The following is a 17,323-nucleotide window of genomic DNA, read 5'->3' on the forward strand; positions in this document are numbered from 1 at the left end:
TCTGTTTGATGTTTATTACTTGAATGTTTTCGAATATGAGCTCGAGTATATCGAGTTTATTTGGGTACTTTGAGCGATGCTTTGATTAATTTTCCTTTTTTCAGAACTTTTTTAAGTTTTGGAAATTATTCATGCGCTGCGCTGAAGTGGTTGGAAAGCTAAAGAAATGCTGACAAATAAAATTTAATTTCTGATCAATGAACGAAATTTGAGTCCGTATAGAGCTTCTCGCATTGCTCGATACCAGAGCATCTACATCTCTAATTTGTAGTTCTTGAATAATAACAAAAATAAAAATGACAAAAATATGACGTTGAGATAATGACGCCACTGGCAGATAATAACTTTTTTATACTTTCCCACGTGAATTTATGTAGTTTTTTCATGAGGAGTCGTGCTAACAGGCTGTACGACCTATTAAGTTTAGCCCTGAATTTACGCTGTGTGCGCTTGGAGCAGTGACGTAGAGTGGCTGGTTTGGAGGAACAGGGGCGAACCATTTTTAAACATAAAGTAACAATTTTTAGCGTCACAGTTCTTTGTTCGAGCGAAGTGATAAAGACATGGCACATGCGAAACTCATCATTATCACTATGAATATTCATATATCATTTATTTGTCATAATGTCAGTTACATAAAGTTTTTAAATTTGGCACATATTTTTGATAATAATTCAGTACATGTCGTTGTTGAAGGGATTTAGTTGCACAATATACTCGATATGGCCTTTTATACGTTGCTCAGAAAATTAAGTCCTCGATAGTTTCGGTAGATTGCAAGATCTCCTTTCTAATGAATTTGGCAGAGCCCATTTGAATTTAACTCGATAGGCATGCATTCGCCAAGACTTTTACTACATACCAGAAAATTAACTTTGTATCAGAGCTGTGCAAGGCTTTTGACCAATTTCGTCCATTTTCAATGCCAATCTGCCTTGGACAAAGGGTAATATATGTTTCATTGAACTATATAAAACTTTGCCCGAGCTTTGGTGCGTGCGGACGGAAAGACATTCCTACATCGACTCCTATCATGATTCTGATCATTTTGGTATATATTTGACTATATCTATCTCAATACGCACAAGTGCGCGGGCACATAAAAAGGCAGCCAGCAGTATATGCTGTCGAATATAAAGATTTTGTTTACACATATGTCTGTGTGTACGGTTATCTACATACATGTATAGGTATGTAGTTAATTCCCAAATATCACAAAATAAAAGTAAATGTGAGCCATTTTCGCCCTGTTGTCGCCAAAAAACAATTGATTTACATCTAAGTGTTAGACAAATGCAATATTTACAAGTAATTTGCATTAAATTACTCACACACCAATTTAGCATATTAATTTTCGAGTATTTATTATGGTCATAATCTCATCAGTCGCATAACGAGCTGGTTATAACAACTGGCGAAAGAGCAAATGCAGACGAGATGGAGAGAGCGCGCAAGCGTAGCAAAAACACACTCAATTGACGTCTGCTGACTCCAGCAACAATATCTCGCATGAGGTGGGTTGGACGGCATGTCTGGTCATGTTGCAGCTGCTTTATGTGCCAGTGCCCTAGTGCCGTTTGCACATTTTACAGTCGGTTTTGTCGGATCAGCTCTCTACCTCCGAACCATGTGTGGGACTGGCAACTCCGAATTTTTTGCTTACGTTGCGTGTCCTCTGCTGCCTCTGCTGCCACTGTTGTTGTCGTGGGTGCAAAGATGGATGTGAAGAAGCATTCACTTCATATCTTAAATGGTTATCACTTGGCAATCTCAGTCATCCTTCAACGACGACGGAGTGCGGTTCGTTTCGACGGAAAAGTGAAATCGTGTTAATGACTTTTCTTTGAGTTGTAAGTGAAAATGTAAAAGGCCTCGCCTTAATTCAGTGAATATACTTTTAAAGCAATAGAAAATGAGGGAAGAAGTCAATGAAATAATGCCAATGGTTTTTAAGTGATAAGCAACAACGTGTCCACAATAAATTTGGCCAACAAAGGCATAAAGGCGAGGCGAATTGGCATTGGCAACGACTAAAAACGCCGATGTGCATTAGCGCGCCTTGAAAACACAAAAACGTGGTTGTGGCATCCCATAAAAAAGCATCAGTTCGTATTAAATGCTAAGATACAGGTACTGTAAACTTGTTTCGTTCTTTAACTTTGAACTGAAGCAGTTTGTTATTTTGCCTCACCTACGAACTATTAAAGGAATATACATACATACATATATCTGTGCATAAGAATGTGCCAAACATCACATGTATGAATGTATGTACAGACATATTTCTCAATAGAAAAATTTTTTCCATATGGCAAATGAAATTGGGCTGGTCATATTAAGCAAAGAGACACATATAAAGTGAATTTCTATTCAGACCCACTTTTCTGAGACAAAAATGCGTTTTTACGCACATCCAATTACTTAACTGTCTAACTTTTACTCAAATGTTAAAATCAGAGTTTGAAACCACATAGTTTAATCTGTTAGGGCGAGCAAAACATTTGTGACGACTTTTCAGAGAGGGAAACTATTGAGCATTTTCTTTGTAAATGTCCGGGATTGTCAGCTAGACGATTAAGGTCATTGGGTGCCCATTTCTTCGACAGTCTGGGCCAGTGCGCCAACTTTAATCCCATCAATCTTCCCCATTACATCAACATCTCTGGCTGGCTGTAGACATCTGACTGTTGAATGTCTCAAAGAGGTAGCAAAACAGCTCTTCAGTGCTACTTGCGGAGTGCCAGACTGACACTTCAACCATTTTAATTACCTACCTAAAGCACTTAGAAGTTTATATATTTATTTTGCGTTGGTTATGGATGGAGAGGTCACACATTGAGAAAACCACCAGATAGCATCAGGAGAATGGCTCTGGACTGGAACCCGCAAGAGAGCAGAGGTTGCAGTCGACCAAAAAACACTTAGAGAAGGTCGATGCTGCGCGAACTAGCAGCTGTCGACATCTCATGGGACGGTGCAAAAACAACAGCATAGAACCGTGTACGATGGAAGAGTCTTGTCGGGGCCCTATGCTCTCGAGAGGAGTGAACAAGAAAAAAAAAAAAATAAAAAAATATATTTATTTTAGTAATCTACAGTAGAAATTACCATTTAGACTAGACAAAAATTTAAAGAAAAGCAAGCAAAATTTGGCAACTAAAATATTAGCAATCAATGAAAATACCATATTAAGCAGATAAACATAAATGTTTGACAAAATTAGATTTACATAAAGCCAAATCAAGCAGGCTGGAATTGGTTAATGAATTATAGCCCCGAAGTGTGTGAGCGATAGCTGCACTTAGTCTAAAGTTTTTCACCAAAAGGGGTAAATATTGCGCAGACTTCCTTGTGGAACATTAAAGCTTATCCGCTCGAGCGGATCTGGACAGTTGACGATGCCATTAACATAACTGAAAATAAACGAAAGTGAAAGGCCTGTCCTACTCTTTTCTAGAGATCCTAAATTAATTAGCTTTAGCCGAATATTATAGGTTGGAACAGGGACTCAAATTGTGGGGAACGTAGTGCCTGCTTACGAAATAAAAGGTGATCAATTGGAGGTATCGCATTATAATCTGAAATAAAAGAACGAAAATTCAAGTTGATTGGACAATCCTTATTATTTTTGTGTAGAACCATTCAAGACATTTATTTTTTAAAGATAATCCTTTTCAAATGTGGGCCGCAACTGTGCCGCAATTCGGCCATCCGTCCACACCAATTTTGAATAACTCGCTGCAGGACTACGGTCGGTATCTCTTGAATAACTATAGCAATGTTGGCTTGCAATGCTTCAATCAAAGCTGGTTCATCCACAAAGTATTTAGATCTTACATACCCTCACAAATAAAAGTCAGAAGGTGTGGGATCACACGATATTGGTGGTCAATCCACTGATTCGAGACGAGAGATAAATTGCTCACCGAAACGACGACGCAGTAATTCCATTGTTTCACGGGCTGTATGGCAAGTAGCGTCATCTTGCTGGAATAGAGTATTGTGGAGATTACGGGCTTCAATTTTCGGCATCAAAAAGTCGTTTATCATGGCGATAGTGTTCGCCATTCATTGTTACATTGGCGCTAGCCTCGTCTTTGATAAAATATGGGCCCATGATTCCTACAGCCCATAGGCCGCATTAAACGGATGTTTTCAATGGATGTAATGACTGCTCTTGAATGGCTAAGGGTTGATCTTCCGCCCAAATACGGCAATTTTGCTTATTGACGTAGCCATTAGGTCAAAAATGGGTCTCATCGCTGAACAAAATTTGGGTTACAAAATGAGGATCTTCGGCGAATCTTTCAAGAGTGCAACGACTGACATTATGAAGGTTTGGAAGATCGGCCCGCTTTAAATCCTGGACTAGTTGAATTTTGTATGACTATGAAGATCTTTACTTAAAATTGCCTAAGTAGTGCTATAACATAGGCCAAGTTGTTGTGATCGGCACCGAATCGAGTCTTTCGGGCCTTCGGCAAAACTCTCATTTACAGCTGCAACAATCTTTTCACTGCGGGCAGCACGTGGTCTATTCTAAATTTTGGCGAGGGTTTGCCGAATAGTGCGGCCTGAGCGCGCAATAAACACTTTTCACAGAGTGACGATTTTCATAATACAATTGTACGATTTGTATGCGTTGTTGAGGCTTAAGTCTTTCCGTGATGAAATGTTAATGAATACTGAAAAAATTATGTATTTAGTTTGACAGTAGTCACGGTGATCTGTGAAAAAAAACCCTATTGGAAAAAGTACCTCCAATCTAATAACCCTATATTTTTTGAACGCCAATATATTTCGCGAATATTTTCCTAATTACGTGCAATTTTGGTTTCGTCGACTCCGATCAGACATTTTTGATGTTAAAGGGAGTGTCGATATATGTCGGCATGTTAGTAGAGGAAGCATAGCCCATGAGCTGAAGATAACGGAGGTTTAAGCCATTTGCTCAAAAAGTGTACTCAAAAGTAATGGATTTCTTTTTCCCCAAACCAATGTTTAATATAATGGATTGACTGAGAGGTGGATCAGTACTTCGTTAAAAACAAAACAAAAAAGAAGATTAGTCAGAGTACATTATGCTGCCTTTAAACAGCAGGACATACAGGAATCCTCTCATGGCAAAAATAGATTACAAGATTTGCTAATGCTCTACAAGGGGTGGCCACCATTAGGAAAAAATCGTTTGGTCGAACGTTGATGTTACTGATGAACTTGTTAATTAATCGTAAATAATCAAACTCTGACTTGTTTTGAAAATTTGACGATGTATTTTTATAACTAACCTTCTACAAGCCAATAGTTGTTCCTGTTAAGACCGCCAAACTCTGCCATACAGATTCTACATGACATATTTAAGATTCCGTTAATTAAAATTTGGTGTGCAATGTGCAGTAAATTTGCAAGTGAAATTAATCCTTTTTGATTTTAGTTTTTTTTAGGACAGGGAGAGAAATGCTTAAAAAATATTATACTCATTATTGCTAAAGTTTTCCCTTTATCCTTAAGCAAGCTCTGGTTCAGGTCGATCTGCATCGCGCACGCCAATTGTAGATGGACCATAGATACCACTTGTGAGGTAACTAGAGAAATCTGGCTTAGAAGAAATGGACACAGAACTAAATCCCTCATCAATCTTGATTGGCCTTTCATTAGCGCAATAGTTGGTATCATCACCAGACACTACCTAGTGGGAACACAGGGGGACCCAGGGAGTTTCCTTTTTATGACATCTGTCGCAGCTCTTCACCAAGAGGAAACACTTCTTTTACCCCTGTCCCGCTCTTGTCAGAATGCAGCATCTCCGCCTGAACTCTTACTTATTTAGATATTTGGAAAATTCAGAATTCGCAGCCATCTTCAGCATTTTATCGTTTATTAGATATACGAATTAGTGAGGGAACTTGAGCCCAAACTAGTGGTATCATAATTACCAATATAATTAAATCTATAGAATGGAACTTATTAGCTAATAAAGAAAGGCTTCAGGAAAAACTGGGGTTGCATGGGAGAGAAACAGGTTATGTGAAGCTCGCAGGTCAAGGAGAGGTCCAAACACAAAAACAACTCATGGTGAAGCTCCAACTTTTGCTCCCTTTGAGAAGGTCCAGTTTGAAGGCGTGTGTCGCCGTGCGATAAATAGTTATTGGTATAAGATTTTTATATTGTCGCCACCGCGGTAAAAGCTGCTAACTCCAATTTTCGATTGAAATAACTAACTAGCACTTTTTTTCCTATATGACTTAAAACTTAAGCCAAAAAAATTATTTTTTAAGATAAAAAAATAGGTTATACAAAGGGTTACAAAGGCTATTTCTAAATTTTTAAGATAGTGCGCAGTTATTATTATAATTAATGATGCGTTTTCACTCCACTGCAAAATTTTACTTAAAAGAGTTAGCAGCTTTTATCGCGGCAAGCTTTATAAGCTTATCAACGAACCGCTTATCGTTAGAGGTTGAAATATTTTCATTTGAACAAAGTAAGGTGTATTTTTAGAGGGTACTATACGCACACATAACAATTTCATTGCTTGCCCCTATGTGGCGCTATGGTTGAAATTATGCGAACGTTAAAATAAAATTCAAATGGCTTTACTTAAATGGCGCAGCTTTGAGTTTAGCATGAAAATTGGTGAACATTGACTGGAAAATACCAAATAATAGAGGAGAGAAGGTTATTATTGAGGGTTGTGGAGAAGACTGAACGATAAGTAGATACTTACGAGTGTGTTAGCCGCTTCATTCTGTTGATGAAATTCATCAGGTTTGCGATGTTTAAACCTGCCATATCGCAGGTGTAGCAAAAAAGTGAGAACCAAATTGTTCGAATCTCAGCCCAGCGATACAAGTACAGCTAAGGAGAAGAGGCTGAAATGGTTCTACTTCAACACCGAGACAGTTGATGCGGAAAGGATTTGAAGCAATACCAAGTTTCAACGCGTGAATGCCTAATGGACAATCTTCGGAAAAGACACCCAAAAAATTCGACAGCTGCCGGCTTTGTTAACGCTCGGATGACCTCGCCCTCCTCGTGGACATACGAATCTTGTAATTGTGCACTTTTGAGTACTTACCCAGCGCACGCTGAGTTGATGCGAACCTCACATTTGTAGGAGTAGACATCAGATTTCAATACATGGGAAATCATCTCGAGGGTCTCCTGCCTAGCTAGCTCGCCCAGCAGTTTTCCGCAGTTTCTTGCAATTCCCATGTGACCAGGAATTCAAACGAGTCTAATATCGAAATATTAAGATGCGGTCGAGACGGTAGTCCAAGAGGTCTAATTTCGAGCCTACAAACAATGAGCTCATCAAGACGCATGCCTCAAATAAAAGGAGGAGCTCGGCCAAACATCCAAAAAAAGGCTGTAAGCGCATATAACAACGAGCCCAGAGCTCTAGTTGCCGCTTGGCTATTGAAGTAAATGTTTACCTCCCAGAGAGTAGTGACATAAATCCGCTAACAAAGACAACTGCTTCTTTGATTGCGGTTACCTCTGCTTGAAAAATCCTACATCCTCGCAGAATACTCCTCCACCAACCCTGACGTCCAACTTTGAGCTATCTGTAAGCATGTTCAACATGCCCTTCCTCTAAATGCTGCACCCAGCCAACTCTTCTACGGGTATTGAGATACTATGAGTGGAAAAAGTCGCGCACGAATTCAGAGTGAGTGTGAATTGATCAGTCAGCATGGGGATGGAATCAAAGTTTCTAAAGATACTGGAGTGCACGTATCTTAAATCGAGCTTGTAGCTCAATCTGATTGCGACACGTGCGGCGGCTGTTTTGGCTGCGATGCTGAGGGGCATCACATTCAACATTGCGTTAAGCAACCGAAGTTCCAAGGAGGGTGTGAGAGGATTCCAGGAAGGATTCATATTTTGCCGATGCCAGCTCTGCATTTGCAGCGAGCACTTACTCCGCAAAGATTTTGAAAACTTTTTGAAGGAATTTTATTTATTACCACTTGCTTTTTATTCGGTTAAGGTCTTTTACACATCAACTTTAAGCAACAAACCTTCTGCGTTTGCACTTTACTTCACGGCCAGAAAAATATCCTTTTGTTCACTTTCGTTTTTTTTCTTCGCAGTTCGCAACCTTTTACAGTTGGCTGTCAGGCATCGTATGCGTAAATACATCCTTTGTTATGTAAGTGTTTGGCCGCGCTTCTTTTTAATTTGTGTGAGTGTCTTGTTGTTGCCTTGCAATGGGTGCTGTATGCCACCTTCGTACGGCCGAAAACTAATGTAAACACTACATTTTATTTACATTTTTTACTTAACAATGTTATGTAGATCGTTTACGGTTATCATATAACGGCGAAAAAATCTTCGTCACAAAACGATGACTTACAAGGAGAAGGAGTTAGTTTACTATGACCGTAAATAAAAAGTCTATTTTGGAGACATTGTATGCATTCAAGAAGAAAAAGATTAGCAATGTAATTTCGGTATTTGATTACTCTGACGCAAATGCTTCAGAAAGGTTTTGCCGGCAGTGATTTAATCATTAAAGGAAAATACTACGCGGCCTCACAAAACCTTTCCTTAATTAAGTGAATTTTACGCTGGCCTTAAATTAAGTTGACATTGCGGCATTTCAACGTAACCACTAAAAAAACCTAGAAAATAACTGAAGAAGAAATCAGATAAAAAGGTACAAACCAGGATATCGGTCGATTTAAAAACCAACGCATCCGTGGCAACTGCCGTAGGGCGGTAAAGCGAATCGCAACAATACTTTAAATCAACGTAAATTGTGCTACCAAGAATGAGCATTTTTCATTTTCTTTTTCGTATTTTTTTTTGCAACGAGTCAACCCAGATGTTAAGCATTCATGGCCGAGAGTTTTTGGTGCGTTGCGCTTATCATTAAGTCGCCAGCAACAAGATGAAACAGCTATAAAAACAAAAGTGGCATCGAAGCATTACGATTTAATGCTAGCAACAACAAATATTAGAAAGATAAAAGTTGCGTGTAAACAAACTAAAATAATGGTGATAAGCCTTGACGGAGATGACCACAATTGCGCCATTACAACATTTTGCACATGCTAAAGCCCATGGATGCTACGATAATAAGGTGATGTCAGTAACTTAACTTCACTTTTTGAAGATATTAAAGGAGGGATACGTTTAAGTTTCCTTGTTATAGGTCAATCTGTGTGTATGTTTGCTTATTTGCGCGAAATATTTAGATGTGGTGCGTTGCCCATTTAACCAATAAAGCGAGGTTTACTAAACCTGCCTTCAAACTATTTCTAATTTTTACTAATATAATTTTTTTACTTATTTTATTTATCAATCAACAAACAGGGGGCTTACAGATTATAAGATAGAGAGAAACGAAAAAAGACCTTATCATGTCTTATAAGTAACTCCTTAAAAGTTAACTTGGTGTAAGAAAAATCAAAGTCTAAGGAAGCAGAGGAATTAGCAGCATTTATTCCATTAAGAGTTTTGGCAATACCCAGAAAAAATAATTCATTGCTACGGAAAATGCGTCCTCCTAAAAGGAGCATTTATTCCATTAAGAGTTTTAGCAATACCCAGAAAAAATAATTCATTACTACGGAAAATGCGTGAGGGAACATTAAAATTAATTTTATTGAGCAGATACGGACAATCTATTGAGCCCGCACAAATAGCAAAGACAAATCACGCCGACAACAGAACACGCCTAGACTCTAAGGATATTCAATTTCTTAACAAGCAACGAAAGCGATAGGACGAAATCAACGAATTTCAAAGCGCACAAAAGCTCTCTGAACAGACTCTAATCTATTAATATAAAATGCGAGAAACGATCTCCAAACGAATACCGCGCATTCTAACCTGGATCGAACTATGGACGTGTCCAACAGCTTGAGAGTATAGGGATCAGAAAACGAACAAATATTTCAATGAATAAAGGCACATATTACGAACGATTTAGAAAGAATATAGTTATGTGGGTGTGTGAAGTTGAGCTTGAAGTCAAAACAATTTACCCAAGTCTTTCAATTCACTAATTGTCTTTAGCGGCGACTTAGAGATGTAGTAAGATGTTGAAACAATTATAAAAATTTTCGTATATGAAGTATAGTGAGTGACTCACGCGGGAGAGTGGATGAATCTTCAGGACATTTAATTTCATAATAGATTTTCTGATCATCTGCGTGTAGAAGAAAATTACACACGGAAAAACCGCAGGAAATATTGTTAATGAAGAGGATAAAGAGTAACGGACCTAGGGCACCTCGGGGGACACTACATAGATGAAGTAACAAATGAGTAAGGACGAGATTTTTTTTTTACAATAAAATATGAAAAACGATATTTAAATTGTTTAGGCTTTTTATTTAACTTCTTTTACATACAAAAATGAAAACATTTTTTTTTTTTAATTTTAATAATTTTAAAACTGGCGCTGGCGCTGATGTTGTCCCTCCCGAAAAATTGGACCTGGACGGTGTTGTCCATTTAGGGTTTTCTATTTATCGAGAACACAAAAACCAAAAAAATTATTATATTAATTAGGATGACTGTAGCTAAGTCTCGTATTAGAATATAAAAAAAATTGCCAAATTGGCGCGATTTTGAGCTTGATACTCTAAAAATCGGGTTGGTTTTCAGTTTTTTAATAAAAAAATACGAAATAATTGAAATAATAATTAATTCTAGTACGAGTGATAACCATTGAAATATTAAAATTCATATTAAAACTTCAGACGATTCAATCGAATAGTTTTTTTTTTTAGTTTTGACCTCACCAGGCCGAAAAAAGTCGTTTCGAGATAAATGAGTTTAAAGTTTGAGGTATACAGGAGCGGGCGGATCGTTCTCCACCTAGTTAATGGGCTGTAGAAGCTATAATATTGGGAATTTCCGCATGAAAATTTCACAGTATACTCTTAATATACTGTACTTTCGAAATATCAGAAAAATTAGAAATCGATTTTCTGTAATTTCTAGACCACCGGATCACCTTAAGAAATTGGGAGTGAAAGCCGAAACCCTCAAGTTTCGCTATTAATATTGGGTGAGATACCCTATCAAGACCTTAGAAAAGTCTGTATAGGGTAAGACTCCGTCAGAAAATATGAGATTTGCAAGTGGTCTTTCGATTTCTTTGAAACTTTGGGAAATATTAGTTCTAGGTAAGATACATTCGAGCCTAAAAGGATTTTGAAAAATTTTCAAAATTGAGTCATCTACGCCATGTTGAAAATCGGGACCGTGTTTTTTTCAAAAATCAATATTTCTTGAACCGTTGGATAGATTTCAATGCAATTTACAGACAATATAGAAACAAATAAGTAGTTTAAATTAGTATTATGTTAAAAAAAAAATTTCGAAATTTTGACCAAAAAAAAGTCAAAAAAATTTTTTGAATCAATTTTTAGTTGATTTGGCCAGTTTTTTAGATTTTCTGTTATACACGTAACGATTCCTTATGATTTAACCCTTATTTTGAAAAAAAAAAAATTTATGGTGTCTATAATAGTTCTCGAGATATTGCGATTTTTACCACCAGAACCTAACCTAACCTAACCTAACATAATACTTATTTAGCGAAATTGATTATGACAGAGAAAATCTATAAGATAGTGCGAAGCCAAACGCATGAGTACAGTTCACAACTATGTGCAAATATCCTGGCAACATGGCTTTTGCAAGTAATGGTGGCAAATTATAATAACATACATTTTGTTGTTAGGTTACTATGGTAATTTGCGAAGGCTGTAATGCTGGACCATTTGCACTTAATTGTGAACTGCTTATGATGTTTAAAGTTACTGGGCTTGTAGGAGAAAAGAAGTTTGAAATGTAGCAAACTAAGTCAAGTTGGCATCATTCTGAAGAGAGCATTAAAATTTACAACAAATATCACTCTACTGAAGTAGCGTTATTTTATTATACCAAATTGCAGCCCATTATCCTTATTTTGTCGCACCTGATGACTCTGAACGGCACGCGTTCGCTATCTTAGCTGTTGTTGTTAGAAAGTTGTAACTGTAGTTGCCTACTTTCAGCTGATTCGACTCCAGTCATCCCGAGCATGCCATACATAAAATCTTGTACTTTTATCCTTGGCGCCATTTTGTAGGAACCTGACTTGCAATACATCCTCGCAAAACCACATTGCTGTATGTGAAATGTACAGGCATATACGAATATGCTAAATTCCAACATTGCTTGTCAATATTCTTTCGTTTTTATGTGCAAATAAAAATGAAGTGGAAAAACGCAAGAAAAATAACATAAATATAAATACCAAAATTGGGGTCCGAAATAAAAAAAGAGGAGCCAACGTGAATTGAAGCAAACTGTAGAAAAGAAAAGCTAAGACTAAGAGGACAACTGAAAATACACAGCGCATCAGACACGGCTTAGTGAGCAGTGAAACGTTGAAAGGCACCGCTGCCTTGCCTTCTTGCTGTTATCCACTTGCCATGCTGCTGCCGCAGTTGTAAACTTGTTTGCTGTTATGCATCCCCACCTCAAGTGTATTTGTGTTTGCTGCTTTATCCTGCTCATCTCGGCTATTTGAACTGCTTGTAAGAATTTGCACACTGCATTGCGGAGTAGATAAATAAATTTCCTTCCCAACAACAATATACCATAGAAACCCTTAGATTAGGAGATGACTTAGGCAGTCATTCATGCGGCGACCGCGAAGTGAAAAGCCTGCACCATTGATGTTTTATTGTCCACATATCACTGGTACCAAACACAAGCATCCAACACCTGGCCTCAGCAACGTGTGCATAGCAGTCAGCATCGAACAACACTGACGGATTTACGGCAAAGTGAGTACACGCATACATAAGTTTTTATTTCGACACATATCTAAAGTGAATTTTCGTGTTTATTCGCGGATATGGTGGGATAGTCGGTGAGTACGGTGATACCATACACTTTGGCACCCAATTTGCCTTTGGCTTTGTGGCAGACAAAATTTCAAATTTGTAATAAGTGTTTTTATGGCCGCGCAGTTGTAAGCAGTCAGGTTGAAAAGGTATTTGGCGGCTAGCGATTGCTAGTTTGCAGCCGCATAACTCAAGCATGCCACTTGGCCTCAGGCGGTCGCCAGTTGGCTCGTTACTGACTTGCATTTAAATTTGATGGTTTAAATACGATACGGAAAAACCTTTGCTGTCATAGTTAAGTGCTGTAATTTAAAAAATTGAAAAAAAAGGAGCTACAGGTCTAAATTTCCTGAAAATCGTGTTACGTATGCCATTTAAAGTATCTTTGAGTGGTTGTAATGCTATGCCAAAGTTTTTTTCTAGCCACCATTGTGAATTTTTTACAAAAGTGCTATTGATAGCCCCATCAGCTAAGTTTTGTTTACAATTATTGTGTCCCTTGGGCCTGTTTATCTGTGCCATCTGTGAGCTTTGTTCTTTTTTCCAAATAATTTAATATAATCGTCATCATCATCATCAGACAGCCTTACAGCTCGGGCTGAGCTTTAGATTCATTCACAATTTTCTTCCAGGCGTCATGATTTTTGGCTGCTTCCCTCCAGTTGCTTACATGCATCTTTTTCAGGTTAATGATGACTTAGTCTAGCCAGTGCACTTTTGGGCGTCCTTGTGTTTTCGAAACGAGCGGATTATAAGTGGTCAAAGTTTTCTGCGTGCGTTCAATATGACCAAACCAAAGTGTTCTTTGTGAGTTCATATGTTTAATAACATCTTCTCCTAGCAATCACTTTCCCGGCATGGTCCAAAGATCTTTCGGAGTGTTTTGCCTTATACTTCTTATCTGCGTTACTTCCTTCTCTGTACTTCGTACAGATCTCTTCATCCGCAAACTGGGTTTTTAGGATTGTGCTAGTGCTTAGGGGGCCTCTTATCAGTCGGCTTCAAAAAATCAATTTTTTTTACTGCAATCGATAGATATATTATAGGAGAATATGCCCTCAAAATATTGTAGCGGAATTCAAAGTGATTTCGGAGTTACAGTACCGTCTCAAAATCATGTTTTTGAAAATGGCGTGTAAGATTAAAAAAAAAAATCATGTGCAGCATCGTACACGTGGTAGAAGTGAAACTTCTGTGTATGAATGAGTGTGAATCAGAGAGAGAGAGAGAGAGAAAGAGCGAGAGAGGAAGAGAAGGAGACAGGGATAATTTCAAAAGAAATACAACAGTATACAATTTGTGTAACCAAAATTCGATTTTATTAACTATATATGCATTATGCTATCATCTGTTGGTGGTGCAATTGGTAATACTGATATAATTGGTTTGTGATAGCTGAAATATGAAATATATGTACGTGATTCAATATTTTCTAGATAACGTGTGAAAATTGCATCTAGTGTAGTTCCGGATTTTGTTGTTGATTCTTTAGGGTTATTGTTTATCCGCGAACCGAATGTTTCTCGAAGAAATTGTATCAACGGCAAAGAATCATTAGATCCGAAATTTACGTTGAAATCTCCCCCGAGAATCAATGGAATTTTGTCTTCGCCTCTTCCAAGTGCATTTGCACCTGCGTGGCTGTAAACCAGTAGTGAGCGGTGAATGAAATATATTATGTCATCAAGATTTTGGTTCGGTGAGATATAGATGGCGGCTATGACAATAGTTTTTCCATTCAGCGTTTGACATTCTGCAATGCAAACATCGCCAACTGGTGTGACTGTTGATGAATATGACTGAGACTGCCTTGCAGTCATTTCCATGTTTGGTTTGACGATATTTACGCTATCATCTTGATTGTGGTAGATTGCCACACCGCCAGCTCTAACATTTAGTCGCTTATATTTGATGACGCAATTGAAATTTGGTATACTAATATCCTCGTTATCGTTTAACCAAGTTTCGGACAAAAGTACTATACTCGATTTGCGGATGACAGAGTCTGTTAAATCTGCGGAATGTGCTCGTAGGCTCTGACAATTAAGAGTATATACAGATAGCCCTCTTCTCTGAGTCATGAAATCGATAATTTGTTTATCCACAGTTTTCAGTCTATTTAACGGTAGTCTCCGGAATTCATCTTGTAAATGAGACATACTGACTGATGCTCGTCGACCATGGTAGAATCTAAAATCATTTCCGTTCGTTATAATCCACAAGCCTTCAATACAAGTGACTCGTGATAAAGCAACGTAAACTAATGATTGCGAATGTTTTTTTATCATATTCGTAAACAACTTCAGAATACGTGCTTCCCTGAGACTTGCGAATGGTCGTCGCACAAGCACAAACTAATGGTAAATGTGATCGTTTAGCCTTAATCGTTTTGTTGTTGTTAAGCGGGATTGTGATGTGCGTCGTCCTTCTCTTTCTCTCTATGTTATATATCTGTATACTCTGTCTTACAACGAAGCCTATTAGGTATAGAAAGTGTATAGCTCTCTTTCTCCTTCTCTCTACGTTGTATCTTTTTTTCTCTCTCGCGTAACGAAATCTCCAAAGGTTAAATTTTTTCCAATTCACTCTCCATTCTCGCTCAATTATCAGACCGCCGCTAAAGAAGTTTCACTTCAAAAACGACAAAAGTTATCGTTTAAAACCGATATATAAAGATAATTAAAATGCGCAACTAATTAACCAACAAAATACAAAAAAAAAATTCATTTTTTAATGTTATTTAACACCTTTTTTGAAAAAAAAAATAGCGCAACGAAAAGTTGTGCGAGATCCCTCATATGTTCGCCATTTTGTTTTTTTATTTATGTTAAAAAATTGTTTATTACTCTTCAATTATGCCTTCAAATAAATGCAAAAGATTATTCCTGTGTGTCGCTTTTTTCGCCTCGAAAAAAAAAATTGAGAAAAAACACATTTTTTTGAAAACACTGATAAGAGACTCCCCTTAAGGCACCGATTTGGCTACTACGAGTATGTCTACAGACACCTACGCGGGTCCAGAGCCCAAACATAGCGAGCAGAGAAGTGGCGAATCGGAAGCGGCGAGCTTCTCCTTCAATTCATGATTCATTATGAAGGAAACTACAGTTTTATGTCGCCTCCAAACGGCAGTTGGTTATTTAAGGGCGGGAGTCTTCCGACCGCTATTAGGCGACCGCTATTAGAAAAAACTTTCTCTATCATTTAGTGTTTTGTGTTCACAGAGCATCTTGACCCGTGCCCCACCGAACTGTCACGCACAAGCCATTTGGCCGCCATTGTCGCTAAATATGCACAGTGACGAGCACGAACAATAGCAGTTCTTCCTCTGCCCATCTGCTGCTCAGTTTCGCGACATGGCTGCGCTGGCGTTTATTTGAATGCATGAATATATTTTTCTGGACTGCCTGAATTTTTTGTGTGATATTTCTGGTATTTTGTGAAAGAATGTTTGAACTCAAGTGTAAATTTAGGCACAGCTACAGCTCTCCACATCTCTTTTTGTCCGACTGTCCTTACACTATTCCTATTTGCAACAATTTGTTACAAAATGTGTGTATAAGACATATCTACATATGTGTATGTTAATGTGCATATGTGCAAGTATACATACGCATATGTATATATGTATGCATACCTTGAGCTGGTTGGTTGGTTATTCGTAGTGCATGTTTGGTGCGTCGAAAATAATTTGTATATGCCGAATCTAAGGTGCAAAGTTAACGAAAGTTAAAGAAAATTAGTGAGAATGTAGGAGCTCAATGTAAAGGGCGATGAATTTAGAGGTATCGGATTTTAAATTGAAATGAAAGAAGGAAAACTCAAATTGATGGGGCAATCTTTATTATTTTTGTGTAAACCATTCATGATATTCATTTATTAAAGATACATTGGCGCAATAAAGAACTCTTCGGGGAACACTGTCTCAGCAGGCATCCTTCCCCATTTTGCGCCTGTTTACACAGCTGAAGCCACAGCAATCCTGAATGGGCTAATCTCTGTTGAAAACTCAAATCATAAAACAATTATATGCACGGACAACAGATCAACAATAGCGTCAATACTTAATATAAGAAATAAAACGTATGTTATTTCCCAAATTCGCAACAAACTGATCGGCAATAACAACAACATAAAATTAATGTGGGTACCAGGCCACGCAGGCATTAAAGGGAATGAAATAGCGGACGAAAGAGCTAAATTGGCCACCATGGAACCGCTCAAAACATTTAACAAGTTTTCGAAAAAAGACTTTAATAAATATGTAGTCAATCATCTGTTTCAAAAACAATTGGTTACATGGGGATCTACACAGCACCAATACACTACATTTAACCCAAACAGGCTAAAACCCGAGTATCCATCTTACTGCCGTTGCAATGATGTCAAAATGTTTGTTCGGCTACGGCTTGGGCACACGATTGCAAGCCACTCATATATATTCAACAGAACTAACCGACCAAACT

At 37.8% G+C, this 17,323-nt stretch overlaps 1 protein-coding gene across 3 annotated transcripts in view; it reads left to right on the forward strand.

The window, feature by feature from the left end:
- Positions 1–1,800: 1,800 nt before the first annotated feature.
- The window catches only part of LOC129246242 (uncharacterized), a 116,996-nt gene continuing 101,473 nt past the window's right edge, over positions 1,801–17,323 (forward strand). The window contains exons 1-2 of one of the 3 annotated variants that reach the window (XM_054884892.1): positions 12,187–12,545; positions 12,614–12,797. The gene's annotated coding sequence lies outside the window, so the exon portion shown is untranslated. Of the gene's footprint in view, positions 1,851–12,186; positions 12,798–17,323 lie in introns of those variants that run through there. The other 2 variants (XM_054884893.1, XM_054884891.1) reach the window with 2 other exon arrangements.

Source organism: Anastrepha obliqua, chromosome 4, assembly GCF_027943255.1.
Source record: "Anastrepha obliqua isolate idAnaObli1 chromosome 4, idAnaObli1_1.0, whole genome shotgun sequence".
Lineage (NCBI taxonomy): Eukaryota > Metazoa > Arthropoda > Insecta > Diptera > Tephritidae > Anastrepha > Anastrepha obliqua.